The sequence below is a fragment of the Nomascus leucogenys genome, chromosome 4, assembly GCF_006542625.1.
Source record: "Nomascus leucogenys isolate Asia chromosome 4, Asia_NLE_v1, whole genome shotgun sequence".
Taxonomy (NCBI): Eukaryota; Metazoa; Chordata; class Mammalia; order Primates; family Hylobatidae; genus Nomascus; species Nomascus leucogenys.
Window position 1 is genome coordinate 111,956,526 of NC_044384.1, and position 11,223 is coordinate 111,967,748.

The following is an 11,223-nucleotide window of genomic DNA, read 5'->3' on the forward strand; positions in this document are numbered from 1 at the left end:
GCATACAGGCCACAAATACCTTCTCAGTGCGGTTTCACCTAGAATACAAGCACTCAGAAGCACAAATTTAACTGAAGTGAGAAACCAGGCCATTTTGTAGCTTCAGTTTTTCTACCAGTAATATATTAATTTCTTGAAATAGCCTAATAATTTAGTTCTACTATCAAAACAGAAGCCCAATCTGGGAGAACAATTATAGAAGTCAAACTAATTTCAATCATATTAGTATAGGAATTCATATTAGTATAGGCTAATGATTCATATTAGCAGAGGCGTGAGGATCGCTTGAGCCTAGGAGTTTGAGACCAGCCTGGGAAAGACAGTGAGACTCCATCTCTAATTTTTTTTTTTTCAAATAAATTCAGAGAGGAGAAGGAAGCGGATTGATACGTGTCTATCCAAGAACAAAGTTTGTGTGCCTGTACATACAACACAACTATGAACCTTCCTTCATGCAGCTCACAATCTAGTAGCGAGAGGGAACCACGAAAGCATGAGCCCCCACGGTGAGGAAAAAGGCGCACATCAGAGAAAAGAAAAATGCTGTGATGATCCAATGGCAGGAGCAGCGCGCATCCACTTTCTTTGTTTTTTTGAGATGGGATTTCGCTCTGTCTCCCAGGCTGGAGTGCAGTGGCTTGATCTCAGCTCAATGCAGCCTCAACCTCCAAGGCTCAAGTGATCTTCCCATCTCAGCCTCCCAAGTAGCTGGGACTACAGGCGTGCACCACTACACTTGTTTAGTTTTTGTAGAAACAGGGTCTCACAATGTTGTCAAGGCTGGCATCCTGAAGGGCAGGTGGGGCTTCATCCTACAGAGACGAAAGGCAGAAGAAGCTCAGAGCCCAAAGCAAAGTGGTGGAGGACAAGGGCGTCTTCAGAACAGAGTGGCTCGGCTGAGACATCCAGTAGGATGCCACCAGGCAGAGGTGTGGTGGAGAAACAGGGCCACAGGGTGAATGCTCACGTGAGGAGCAAACCACCACAGAACACGACAGAAACACGGTGTACTAAATCAGGCTTCAAATCGCAGCCCTGCAACTTGAGAGCTACCACAGGTAACCCAGAAAGGGAGCACGGACAGCACCGCCCACTGCCTGAGGCTATGAGATGGACCAGAAACCTGTGCTTACTAACAACCTGCCTTATTCCAGAAGGAATTCAGGAAACACAAAGACACTCACAGTACAGCAAAATAAAGTAAATGTGAATCATGTTGGCTGAGGAGAAAGTGAAGAGTCTAAGACTATGTCATAAAGTTTACCTCTACTCTAAACTCTCATTACTGGCGAGCCACCAATCTGACTTTAAATTTTCTGGCAGCTAAATTGAAGAGGAAAATGTAATCGGGTAAACGGTTTATAAGATGCAAACAAAACAGAACAGCCACCACAGTTGCTGAGAACACGTGCAGCTCAAGCTCCGGGAGAAACAGGGTGGCCATCTCCTGGGGCTGCCCCGCAGCAGGCATGTGAGCCCCAAAGCCAGCGTCTCTCAGGGTGAACGGTGACTATGGGTTTCATGGGGCCACATGCCTCCAGCACAAGCTGAGGAAATCTCCCAGGGCAATTCAAGGAACAGGGTCTCACAATGTTGCCCAGGCTGGTCTCAAACTTCTGGGCTCAAGCGATCCCCCTGCCTCAGCCTCCCAAAGTGTTGGGAGGTCAGACGTGAGCCACTACACCTGGCCCCGCACGCATTTTATAGAGGAGGGCTTTGCATCCTGAAGGGCAGGTGGGGCTTCATCCTGCAGAGATGAAAGGCAGAGGAAGCTCAGAGCCCAAGGTAAAGGGGGGGCGCCTAAGAAAAGTGACTCCACTGGGACCACGGTGACAGAGTCCCGATACACAGCTTGGGTTAAGCCAGACACTGATTTCAAAGTATTTCAGGAATGGTGGACTCAGCACCTGTCAGGCAATTCTCTCTCTCAAGCAGGCTCCTGGTAGATATTTAGTAGCAGCTGAAATCAAGATTATGTTCTGACTGACACTTGCTGATGGCTAAAGAGCTATATATGCTTTGAGGACCAGCTGAACTGGGGCAGGACTAACACCCTCTGGTGAAAATACAGGAACCCAAACACACAAGTCAGAGCAGGAGGTGTCTCCCCCACCCCCAAACAATAATGCTGACCTTTGATTTGGGTTAAGCGCCTAGCCCAGTGGTGTGAGTGTTCAGTACGTGGAAACCATCATCACCATCATCAGGTAATGGAAACCATCAAAGCTTTGAGCTGGCTTGTTAGCCAAGAATAATGGTAGTGTATTAGCTACTACTAATACTCACAGCTGACAATTACTGAGCACTTGCTCTGTGCCAGGAATCACGGGAAGCACCTCGCATGCATTTCCTCAATACTCCCTCCCAGTAACAGCAAGGCCACAAACCTGGTAGAGCCAGGACTGGAATCCAGGCAGGCCCCAAAGCACTCCAGTGGAGCCTGCCAAGGTGGGCAGGCTATCATGCTAATGAGTTCCAGTATTTGACCACCACTCCTAGTTGAGCAAGTTTAACAGAAAACCTAAAACTAAACCTAAAATCTAAAAATTTGAGCAAATGCATAAAAAGCAGGCTGTTAAAATGGATCATAAATCTTGCATCACTCACTGGAAAACCACTCGAAATAAACGTCTCTGAGACATGGCCTCTGAGGAGGGCACTCCATGTGGCTCGTATCACCCTGGTGACAAACCACTTGAACCTGGGTGGTCATCTGACCATATTTAACAGATAATGCACAGAGCCATTTGCATCCACTGTGGTCAACATTTAGGAAGTTTTAAGCTAAGATTTGCCAAATTGTAGCCTACTGGATTCCGGGTTCTCTTGACATCTCTTTCTAGTAGCCATGTCTTGCACTTCCCGAGTATAAATGAACAGAGATGCAAATAAAAAAAAGGAGGATTTAATAATAATGAAAAGACAAAAATCAAGAAAGCACAATCACTAGCGTAGAGATAACAGAATTTCTGAATTCCCTGAAAACAATCTATATAAATGCATGTGAAATAATACACCAGCATCTGTGGCCCACACGTCACATATTAGGAACTAATGTCATAATATAAAGTAAACATGTTACTCTGAAAACACAAATCCTCACAAATCATTAGGCAGTAAGGCTGAATCCAGCACCCCCCCACCCACAGCGCAGTGAGGCAGTGACTAGCAGCCGTAGTGCTCCCCGCGCCCCAGTTCAGTCTCTGGCAACATCAGATACTTCCCATTAATAACGAGGAGCCTTTCAACATTTTCACATCATCTCAAAACTGACCCCTTTTCTAGCTTAAATGGCACGGATCTGGAAAGGCAAACTATACACAGAATCAGAAAAGATGACTGTCCCTGAGGGATTACAGAAAAAGCAGCAGTCAGGTGTTCAATGAAGTAAAATGTATCCAATGATAGCTCAGGGGAGAGGGATCAATTGAGCTGAAACTGGCAAGAACATAGCTCCAGGGAGCTCACAACACCCAAGGACCCGGATTTCTCGCTGCCTGAACGCCCAGTATTGGCACACTGATAAGAACACCTCCCGGTAACTCCCCTGCCAGCGCCTCCAACACCCCCAATCCTTTCCCGAGGAAACCAGTCCCAGTTTCTGCAGTTCCTGTAACAGCCACGTTCCCACACAAGTGCTGCCTGAGCTCCCCAAGCCTTCCAACAATCACCCCCCAGTGCCCTCGAAGGTCTATTCAGAGAAGTCACCAAGATGCAGTCACCGAGGAAATTCAAGGACCTCCAACTTACCAAAAGGCTTTCAGCTGTACAGAGCTAACCTTCCTATTCCCCTTCTAAACCTACAACCTAGTTTTCATTTCTCAAGAAGCCTTTCCCTGTGCTCACGCACGCAGTTGTTAGCTGGCTCGGTGAGGCACTCCAAGCAGTAACAGCAGTAGCCACAAAATAAACCAGAAGCATCTCCACCATGAAGCAGTAATAATAATTTGTCCTAATGATTCCTTTGTCCTTGGAAAATCAACTTCAGAAAGAAAGTTATCCACTGTGAGCAGGGCAGGCTCGCGGCTTCTTGGTCTGGAGGCCCAGGTCCCACCGGCCCACACACGGTTGGAGACAGCTTGCTGAAGCTCGGCGTCTGATATCACTCCACTGCTGTCTTTATCAACCCTACAACAACATCAAGACCAAATAAGCTGGCGACTGAAAGTTCAGGAAAAGCAAAACAACGTCTCCTGTCAACCCTGCACCGACTCTGGAAGGCTCCCTCCTGGAACCTCCGCCTCTCCCATCCCGCTGAGGAGTACAGGAGAATCAAGGAAGTGCCCCATGAGCCGACGTCCAAGTGTGGTCTTCTGCTAAGAGGTCAATCGTCTTTCTCTCTCTTTTCCCACCTCAATCCTTCCCTTCCTTCCCCTCCTGGCCTGTCTGAATTCTCATTTGCACCAGTTTCCCTTTTTCACAAACAAGAAAAGATTCCCTCAGATAACTAAGCCATTCCCTGGCCATGAGTTACTATAGTTTCAGTCATTCGTTCAGTGGAAAAGCGACCAGGGACAGAAGGCGCCGCCATAAAGGTCACCTGGCCCGACCAGAGGCCAGGTCGTTGCTTCTTCTTTGGCTGCTGACATTTTAACACAGGCCCAGGCAGTCTGTTTCCGCTTTCCCCAAACAAGCACCCTGGAGACTCTCCCCCTGAGGGCTCTTGAGGCGAGTAAAAGGGCCTAGCCCAGGAGCCGGTGGCCGCGATCTCGGGTCTGCAGTGGCGCACTCTGCACCTTAAGAAGGGCCCCATGCACAGGACAGGGACCGGGCAGGAGGCAGGGACGGCCACAGCAGACCGGGCAGGGGACGGGGGAGACTGCGAGGGACCCGGCAGGGGATGGGGGCGGCCGCGTCGGTCGGGGTAGGGGTCGGGCGCGGCCGCGGGGGTCGGGGCAGGGGACAGGGGAGGCGGCGGAGGTCGGGGCAGGGGACAGGGGAGGCCGTTGGGGACCCGGCAGGTGATGGGGGAGGCCGCGGGGAAACCGTCAGGGAACGGGGGCGGCCCGGCGGTTGGGGCAGGGGTCGGGGTGGGCCGCGGGGTCGGGGCAGGGGTCGGGGCAGGGGTCGGGGGAGGCTGCGGCGGAGGCGGGGGGTGCCGGGGCGGTGCCAGCCCGCACTTCTGGAAGACGTTCCACAGGAATCTCTGGTCGGGCAGCGCCCCGCCCGCAGCAGGCCCCTGGCCGCCCGGGGCCAGGGCCGTAGGAGTAGGCGGCCAAGAGCCAAGGCGCGCTGCTGGGCTGAGGCGCCTGCGGCAACGGGAGACCTCTCAGGGCAACTCCGCTTCCGCCTCTGTCGGGGGCAGAGCCTGGCGTTACCGCCACTTCCGGGGGCGGAGGAAATGTGCGTTGTCCGGGATCCTCCGGCGCAGGCCACCTGCGCGCGGGGCCGGGTAGGCGCTTGGAGAAAATATCCCGCGCTGCCACCCGGGACAGGCAGTGATGGAGCAGGGATTTAGTTTGCCTTTTAGTTCTTGTATAAAAAGAAGTTTTGACGTGAATATGATTCACGCTAACAGTCGGAAACTCTGGGCGGGGCGCGGTAGCTCCCGCCTGCGGTCCCTTCGCTTTGGGAGGCGGAGGCTGGCGGAGCTCTTGAGCCCAGCAGTTGGGACCAGCCTGGGCAGCGTGGCTAGACCCCATCCTTACAAAAATTACAAAAAGTAGTCGGGCGTGGTGGCGGGCTCCTGTGGTCCCATCTACTCCGTGGACTGAGGCGGGAGGATCGCCTGAGCCTGGGAGCTCGAGGCTGCAGGGAGCCGAGATCACTGCAACTCCATCCCGGTGGACAGCGAGACTATGAAAAAAAAAAAAAAAAAAAAAGCAGGCCGGGTGCGGTGGCTCACGCCTGTAATCCCAGCACTTTGGGAGGCCGAGGCCGGTGGATCACCTGAAGTCGGGAGTTCGGGACCAACCTGGCCAATATGGAGAAACCTCATATCTACTAAAAATACAAAATTAGCCGGGCGTGGTGGCGCACGCCTGTAATCCCAGCTACTCGGGAGGCTGAGGCAGGAGAATTGCTTGAACCCGGGAGGCGGAGATTGCAGTGAGCCGAGATCAGGCCATTGCACTACAGGCCTGGGCAACAAGAGCAAAACTCCGTCTAAAAAAAAAAAAAAAAAAAAAAGGCAAAACACAATTCGGGTGGAAAGGGCAGTGTGCAGCGTTCTCCGTTGTCTGTTCCGCCCCGAAAAGCTTCTCTCCTTTAGGTTTAACCTGCTCCCCCACGCTGTGCATCAGCGCCGCCTCTGACCCCATGCAGTTGGAAACACTGGGCGCCTCCGGAGCCTGGAGTGCCTGTAGCACAAATCCCCAGAATTGGGAAGTGCCCAGCTTTGGGCCACTGTGATCACTGGGTCTTTCCCGCGCGCGTAGTCTCATGCCGCCTTCCACGTCAGTCCTGTGTCCTGTACCCCAGTTCAGGATACTACAATTATTTTCATTATTTCATGGGGTTGTTCCAGCTTTTCAGGTTCTTCAGTGCCTCATTCCATGAATGCTAACTTTTTTCATCCTCATAGTTCCTGGGGTTGTCTCTGAATTTTCACCCAGTTGCCTACCAAGATGTTGTCTGTGTCTACTGCAGGGCACGGTGCAGGTCTGAACAACTTACTCACAGCTCACCTTTTTGGTGCCTTTGATCCGTGTTAGGAATTATCCACATCTCTCTGAGCAATATTCTACTTTTTATATTGACCCAATTATTTTCCTTCTTTGGTATGTTCTTTCTCCTAACACATACGGGTTCACTTTGAAACCTTGAAACTCACATTTACAAAACATTTTCAGTATGAAACATCGTTCCATGACTCATTAGTGGAGTACCATCAACATTTACATTTCCAAACCACCCACTGCCCAGTGGTTTTCTTGGTCTCAGTACTCATGAAAACGGTCTGAAGGTTTATTTTGGGTTCCTAAGTAGTAGACACACACACAACACTGTCTGTCAGTTATTTCTCGGAAACTAAATCAGCCCTTCTGTTGCCATCCTATCATGCTTCGGGGGTGCCTGTGCTAGTTTTTAATTCTTTGTCCTAACACTTAAATGTTTGCTCAAACGCCCATATTAATACTTCCTCTTAGTTTACAAAAGGATTTACTTTCTTACTGGTTGGGATGAAGCTGCCTGAGGTTGCCACCTGTTATTTTTCCTTCATTTATTGGACCATGTCATCCCATTACATGTCTGCCATGAAGGTTTTCAAACTGTGGTCCCTGGACATGTTAGAAATGCAAATTCTCAGGCCGAACCAGGACTGAATAGGAAGATCTGGGGTAGGGTCCCTCCAGGACTGAATCGGAAGATCCGGGGCAGGGTCCCCCCAGAACTGACTCAGAAGATCGGGGGTGGGGTCCCCCCAGGACTGAATCGGAAGATCTGGGGTGGGGTGCCCCTAGGACTGAATCGGAAGGTCTGGGTTGGAGTCCCCCCAGGACTGAATTGGAAGGTCTGGGGTGGGGTCCCCCCAGAACTGAATCGGAAGATCTGGGGTGGGGTACCCCCAGGACTGAATCAGAAGGTCTGGAGGAGGGTCCCTCCAGGTGATCCTGTTACACAGGTTAGAGAACCCCGGCATTAGGGGTGGCAATTTGACAATTCTTTTTTTTTTTTTTGAGACAGAGTCTCGCTCTTGTTGCCCAGGCTGGAGTGCAGTGGCGCACTCTCGGCTCACTGCAACCTCCGCCTCCTGGGTTCAAGCGACTCTCCTGCCTCAGCCTCCCGAGTAACTGGGATTACAGGCACCCACCATCATGCCTGGCTAATTTTTTGTGTTTTTAGAGATGGGGTTTCACTATGTTGGCCAGGCTGGGACAATTCTTAAACTGTCATTCTTTACTCACTTATTTGCAGGAATTCTTCTGTAAAGAACTTTTCCTAATCAACAAGGTTTCCCTGAATTGCAATTTGTAGAGAAAAGACAGGATAATCGCTGATCTTCCTTCAAGTGTCCATTCCCAGTGTTAGGAGTTAGTGCCCTAGGTGCCTCCAAGAGTGACCAATTACATGTGTTTGTTTGGTTGGTTTTGGCTTTGAAACCATCACTATGAATTCATGGTTTTCATGTATTAGAGACCACTTTCTAGGTGTTTGATATGTCTACTGCTACTGGGGCAGAGCTAGGAAATGTGTCTACGGTAAAAGAACAACAAATGAGTTCACGCTTATATTTCTATTTCAAATTTAGTATATGGTTTTACACCTTTTTCTCAGAAAAAATCTTGTTTTATTTTTTGAGGTAGAGTTTTGTTCCTTTTGCCCAGGCTGGAGTGCCATGGCACAATCTCGGCTCACTGCAATCTCTGCCTCCTAGTTCAAGCGATTCTCCTGCCTCAGCCTCCCGAATAGCTGGGATTACAGGCACCTGCCACCATGCCCAGCTAAGTTTTGAATTTTAGTAGAGATAGGGTTTCACCATGTTGGCCAGGCTGGTCTCAAACTCCTGGCCTCAGGTGATCTGCCCACCTCGGCCTCCCAAAGTGCTGGGATTACAGGCATGAGCCACCACACCTGGCCAGAAAAATCTTAGTTTTAACATTAACATAATTAGTTCTTAGCTTTAACTCCCACCCCACATAATTTCAAAGGATTAATTCCAATAAGACAAGTAACAAGGAGATGATTTATTGAAATTTAGGATTTCAGTGGCTCTACTTGTCTTTAGACTATGGCTCACTAAATCTGCCCACTTGAAGTGCTGTGTTCTAGCGATGCTCTGATGACACATGAAGTAATAGGCGGTGTGACTGTCACCAGCCTGATGTGCAGTTGGGCTGCAGAACCCCGTGATGCTGCCTAGCCCAGCCAGCCCCAGGTCACTCCTCAGACTCAAACTCGATTCTGACACCACCAGCACCCGGGTCTCCAGTATTTTATTATACTTAAAATATAATAAAAAAATTAAAAACACACAAAGAGTCAATAACAGTTAATACAATCTTGAGGAAGAGCAAAGTCAGAGGACTCTCACTATTGGGTATTGTGCCTTAATTTAAAGCTACAGTAAATAACACAAGGTGGGGCTCTTGAAAGAAACATGGACCAATGGAACAAATAGAGGCTCCAGAAACTTACACAGATAAATTTGATTTATGCCAACATTAGGAACTTCTGTTCTGCACTAGCATGGCCAAGATGAGAAAGGCAGAAATATCAAATCATGGCCTAACTGTGGAGCAGTGGGAGCTGGGGTGCATGTGAGGGGGTCCTGCAGCTGGACACAGGGGACTCAGGGAGGCAGTGACCCAGCGATGCAGCCCCTAGCACATGCCCAACAGAAATGTGTATGTAAATTCACCCAAGAAGAGCATCTGAATGTTCACAGCAGGTGTATTCATTGCCCCAAACTGAAGATGGTCCAAATGCCCATTGACAACAGAATGGATGAATAAACCGTGGTGTGTTCATGGGACAGAATCCAACAAGGCAGCAACAGTAAACAAGCTTCAGGTGCAGCCACAACAGGGTGAGCCTGGCGTGATGCTGGCGTGATGCTGGCGAGAGGCTGGCGTGATGTGGGTGTGATGCTGGCGTGATGCTGGCGGGAGGCTGGTGTGATGTGGGTGTGATGCTGGCGTGATGCTGGCGGGAGGCTGGCGTGATGTGGGTGTGATGCTGGCGTGATGCTGGGAGGAAGGAGGGCACCGGTGCCTCCTGCCGGGGCCACGTGCATGGAATTCAGAACTGGGCAGTGCCAATTGGCATCCGGGTCAGGATAGTGGTCCCCGCGGGGGTCAGGTAACTGCTCCACAGAGGGAGTTGCCAGGGTCCTGTTTTTGATCTCAGTCCTAGTTACATAGCCAGAACCAGAAAGCGTCTGAGACAGGGCTTCATTAGTTTAGAAATTTATTTTGCCAAAGGTAAGGACATTTCCTGAAAAGAGGAACACAAAACCACAGGAACAATCTGTGGTCCCTGCCTCTATTCAAAGATAATTTTGAGGGCTCTGAACTGTAAAGAGGAAAAGTGGGTTGGAGGAGAAAGAGGGAGGATGTGGCCCATTATGGAATCTAGTCCCTGCCTTTATCCAAAGACGATTCTGAGGGCTCTGAATTGTAAAGGGGAGAAGTGAGCTGGAGGGGAAAGAGGGAGGGTGTGGCCCGTTATGGAATCCAGTCCCTGCCTTTATTCAAAGACGATTTTGAGGGCTCTGAATTGTAAAGGGGAGAAGTGGGCTGGAGGGGAAAGAGGGAGGGTGTGGCCTGTCATGGAATCATGTTGCAAGAGAAAGAGAGCAGGCAGGGGGTTGGCCCATGATGTGTCCCTTTTGAGCTCATTACCTTTTGGCACTTTATGGAGAGCAGCTACTGGTGGAGATGCTTTTATCCATAGCCCTCTGCTTAGGAACAAAAGGAAAGGCCACTTCTTGCATGATTCAGCTTCCAGTTTAAGTTTTTCCTTTTGGCAGAGTGCACTGGGGTCCCAAGATTTTATCATCCTTTCACATAGCTTTGTTCACAAAACTTACTGAGTTACATGCTATTTGTCACAAGCCATGAAAGTTTTCTTAAAACACAATGATGTTATGAAAACAGTCCCAGCCGGACGCAGTGGCTCACGCCTGTAATCCCAGAACTTTGGGAGGCTGAGGCAGGAGGGTCACCTGAGGTCCAGAGTTTGAGACCAGCCTGGACCACATGGCAAAACTCTGTCCAAAATACAAAAATTAGCAGAATGTAGTGGTGCATGCCTGTAATCCTAGCTACATGGGAGGTTGAGGCACAAGAATCGCTTGAACCTGGGAGGTGGAGGTTTTAGTGAGCCAAGATCACATCCCTGCACTCCAGCCTGGGTGACAGTGTGAGACTCTGTCTTAAAAAACAAAAAACAAAAAAACAAACAAAAAAAACTCCCACTGAAATGCACTCATGACACCTAAATAAGCAGTTTAAAACCAACCATTATTTTAAAATCACTCTGCTTTTAAAGACATCTCAGTGGAAGTAAACCTGTTTCAATTGATGGCATTATTTGCTAAACTCTGGATGAGTGTTTTCTCTCTGCTTGGACAAGCTCCCGGGTGTCGAAGGGCAGATGGGTTGATGAGATTGCATTTGGCACACGTTGTCTCACACACGCACAGCCCTACGGTGTTTGCTTACACAGAGGCCCTCCATTCCCTTGTAGGGCAGGGAAGATGGTCAGAGTGGGACCAACTCCCTGGGAGAATGGCCTGCATTGCCCCATCCACAGCAACCTTTCTGGATTTTTTGTCAACTT

At 49.8% G+C, this 11,223-nt stretch overlaps 1 pseudogene across 1 annotated transcript; it reads right to left on the reverse strand.

Annotated features, from left to right (window-relative positions):
• Positions 1 to 697: 697 nt before the first annotated feature.
• Positions 698 to 3,993, reverse strand: LOC115834808 (annotated as a pseudogene). Its single transcript, XR_004029779.1, has 2 exons — positions 3,847 to 3,993; positions 698 to 1,747 (listed from the first exon to the last, which is right to left on the reverse strand). The product of XR_004029779.1 is annotated as a protein MOST-1-like (transcript).
• Between the last annotated feature and the right edge of the window lie 7,230 nt (positions 3,994 to 11,223).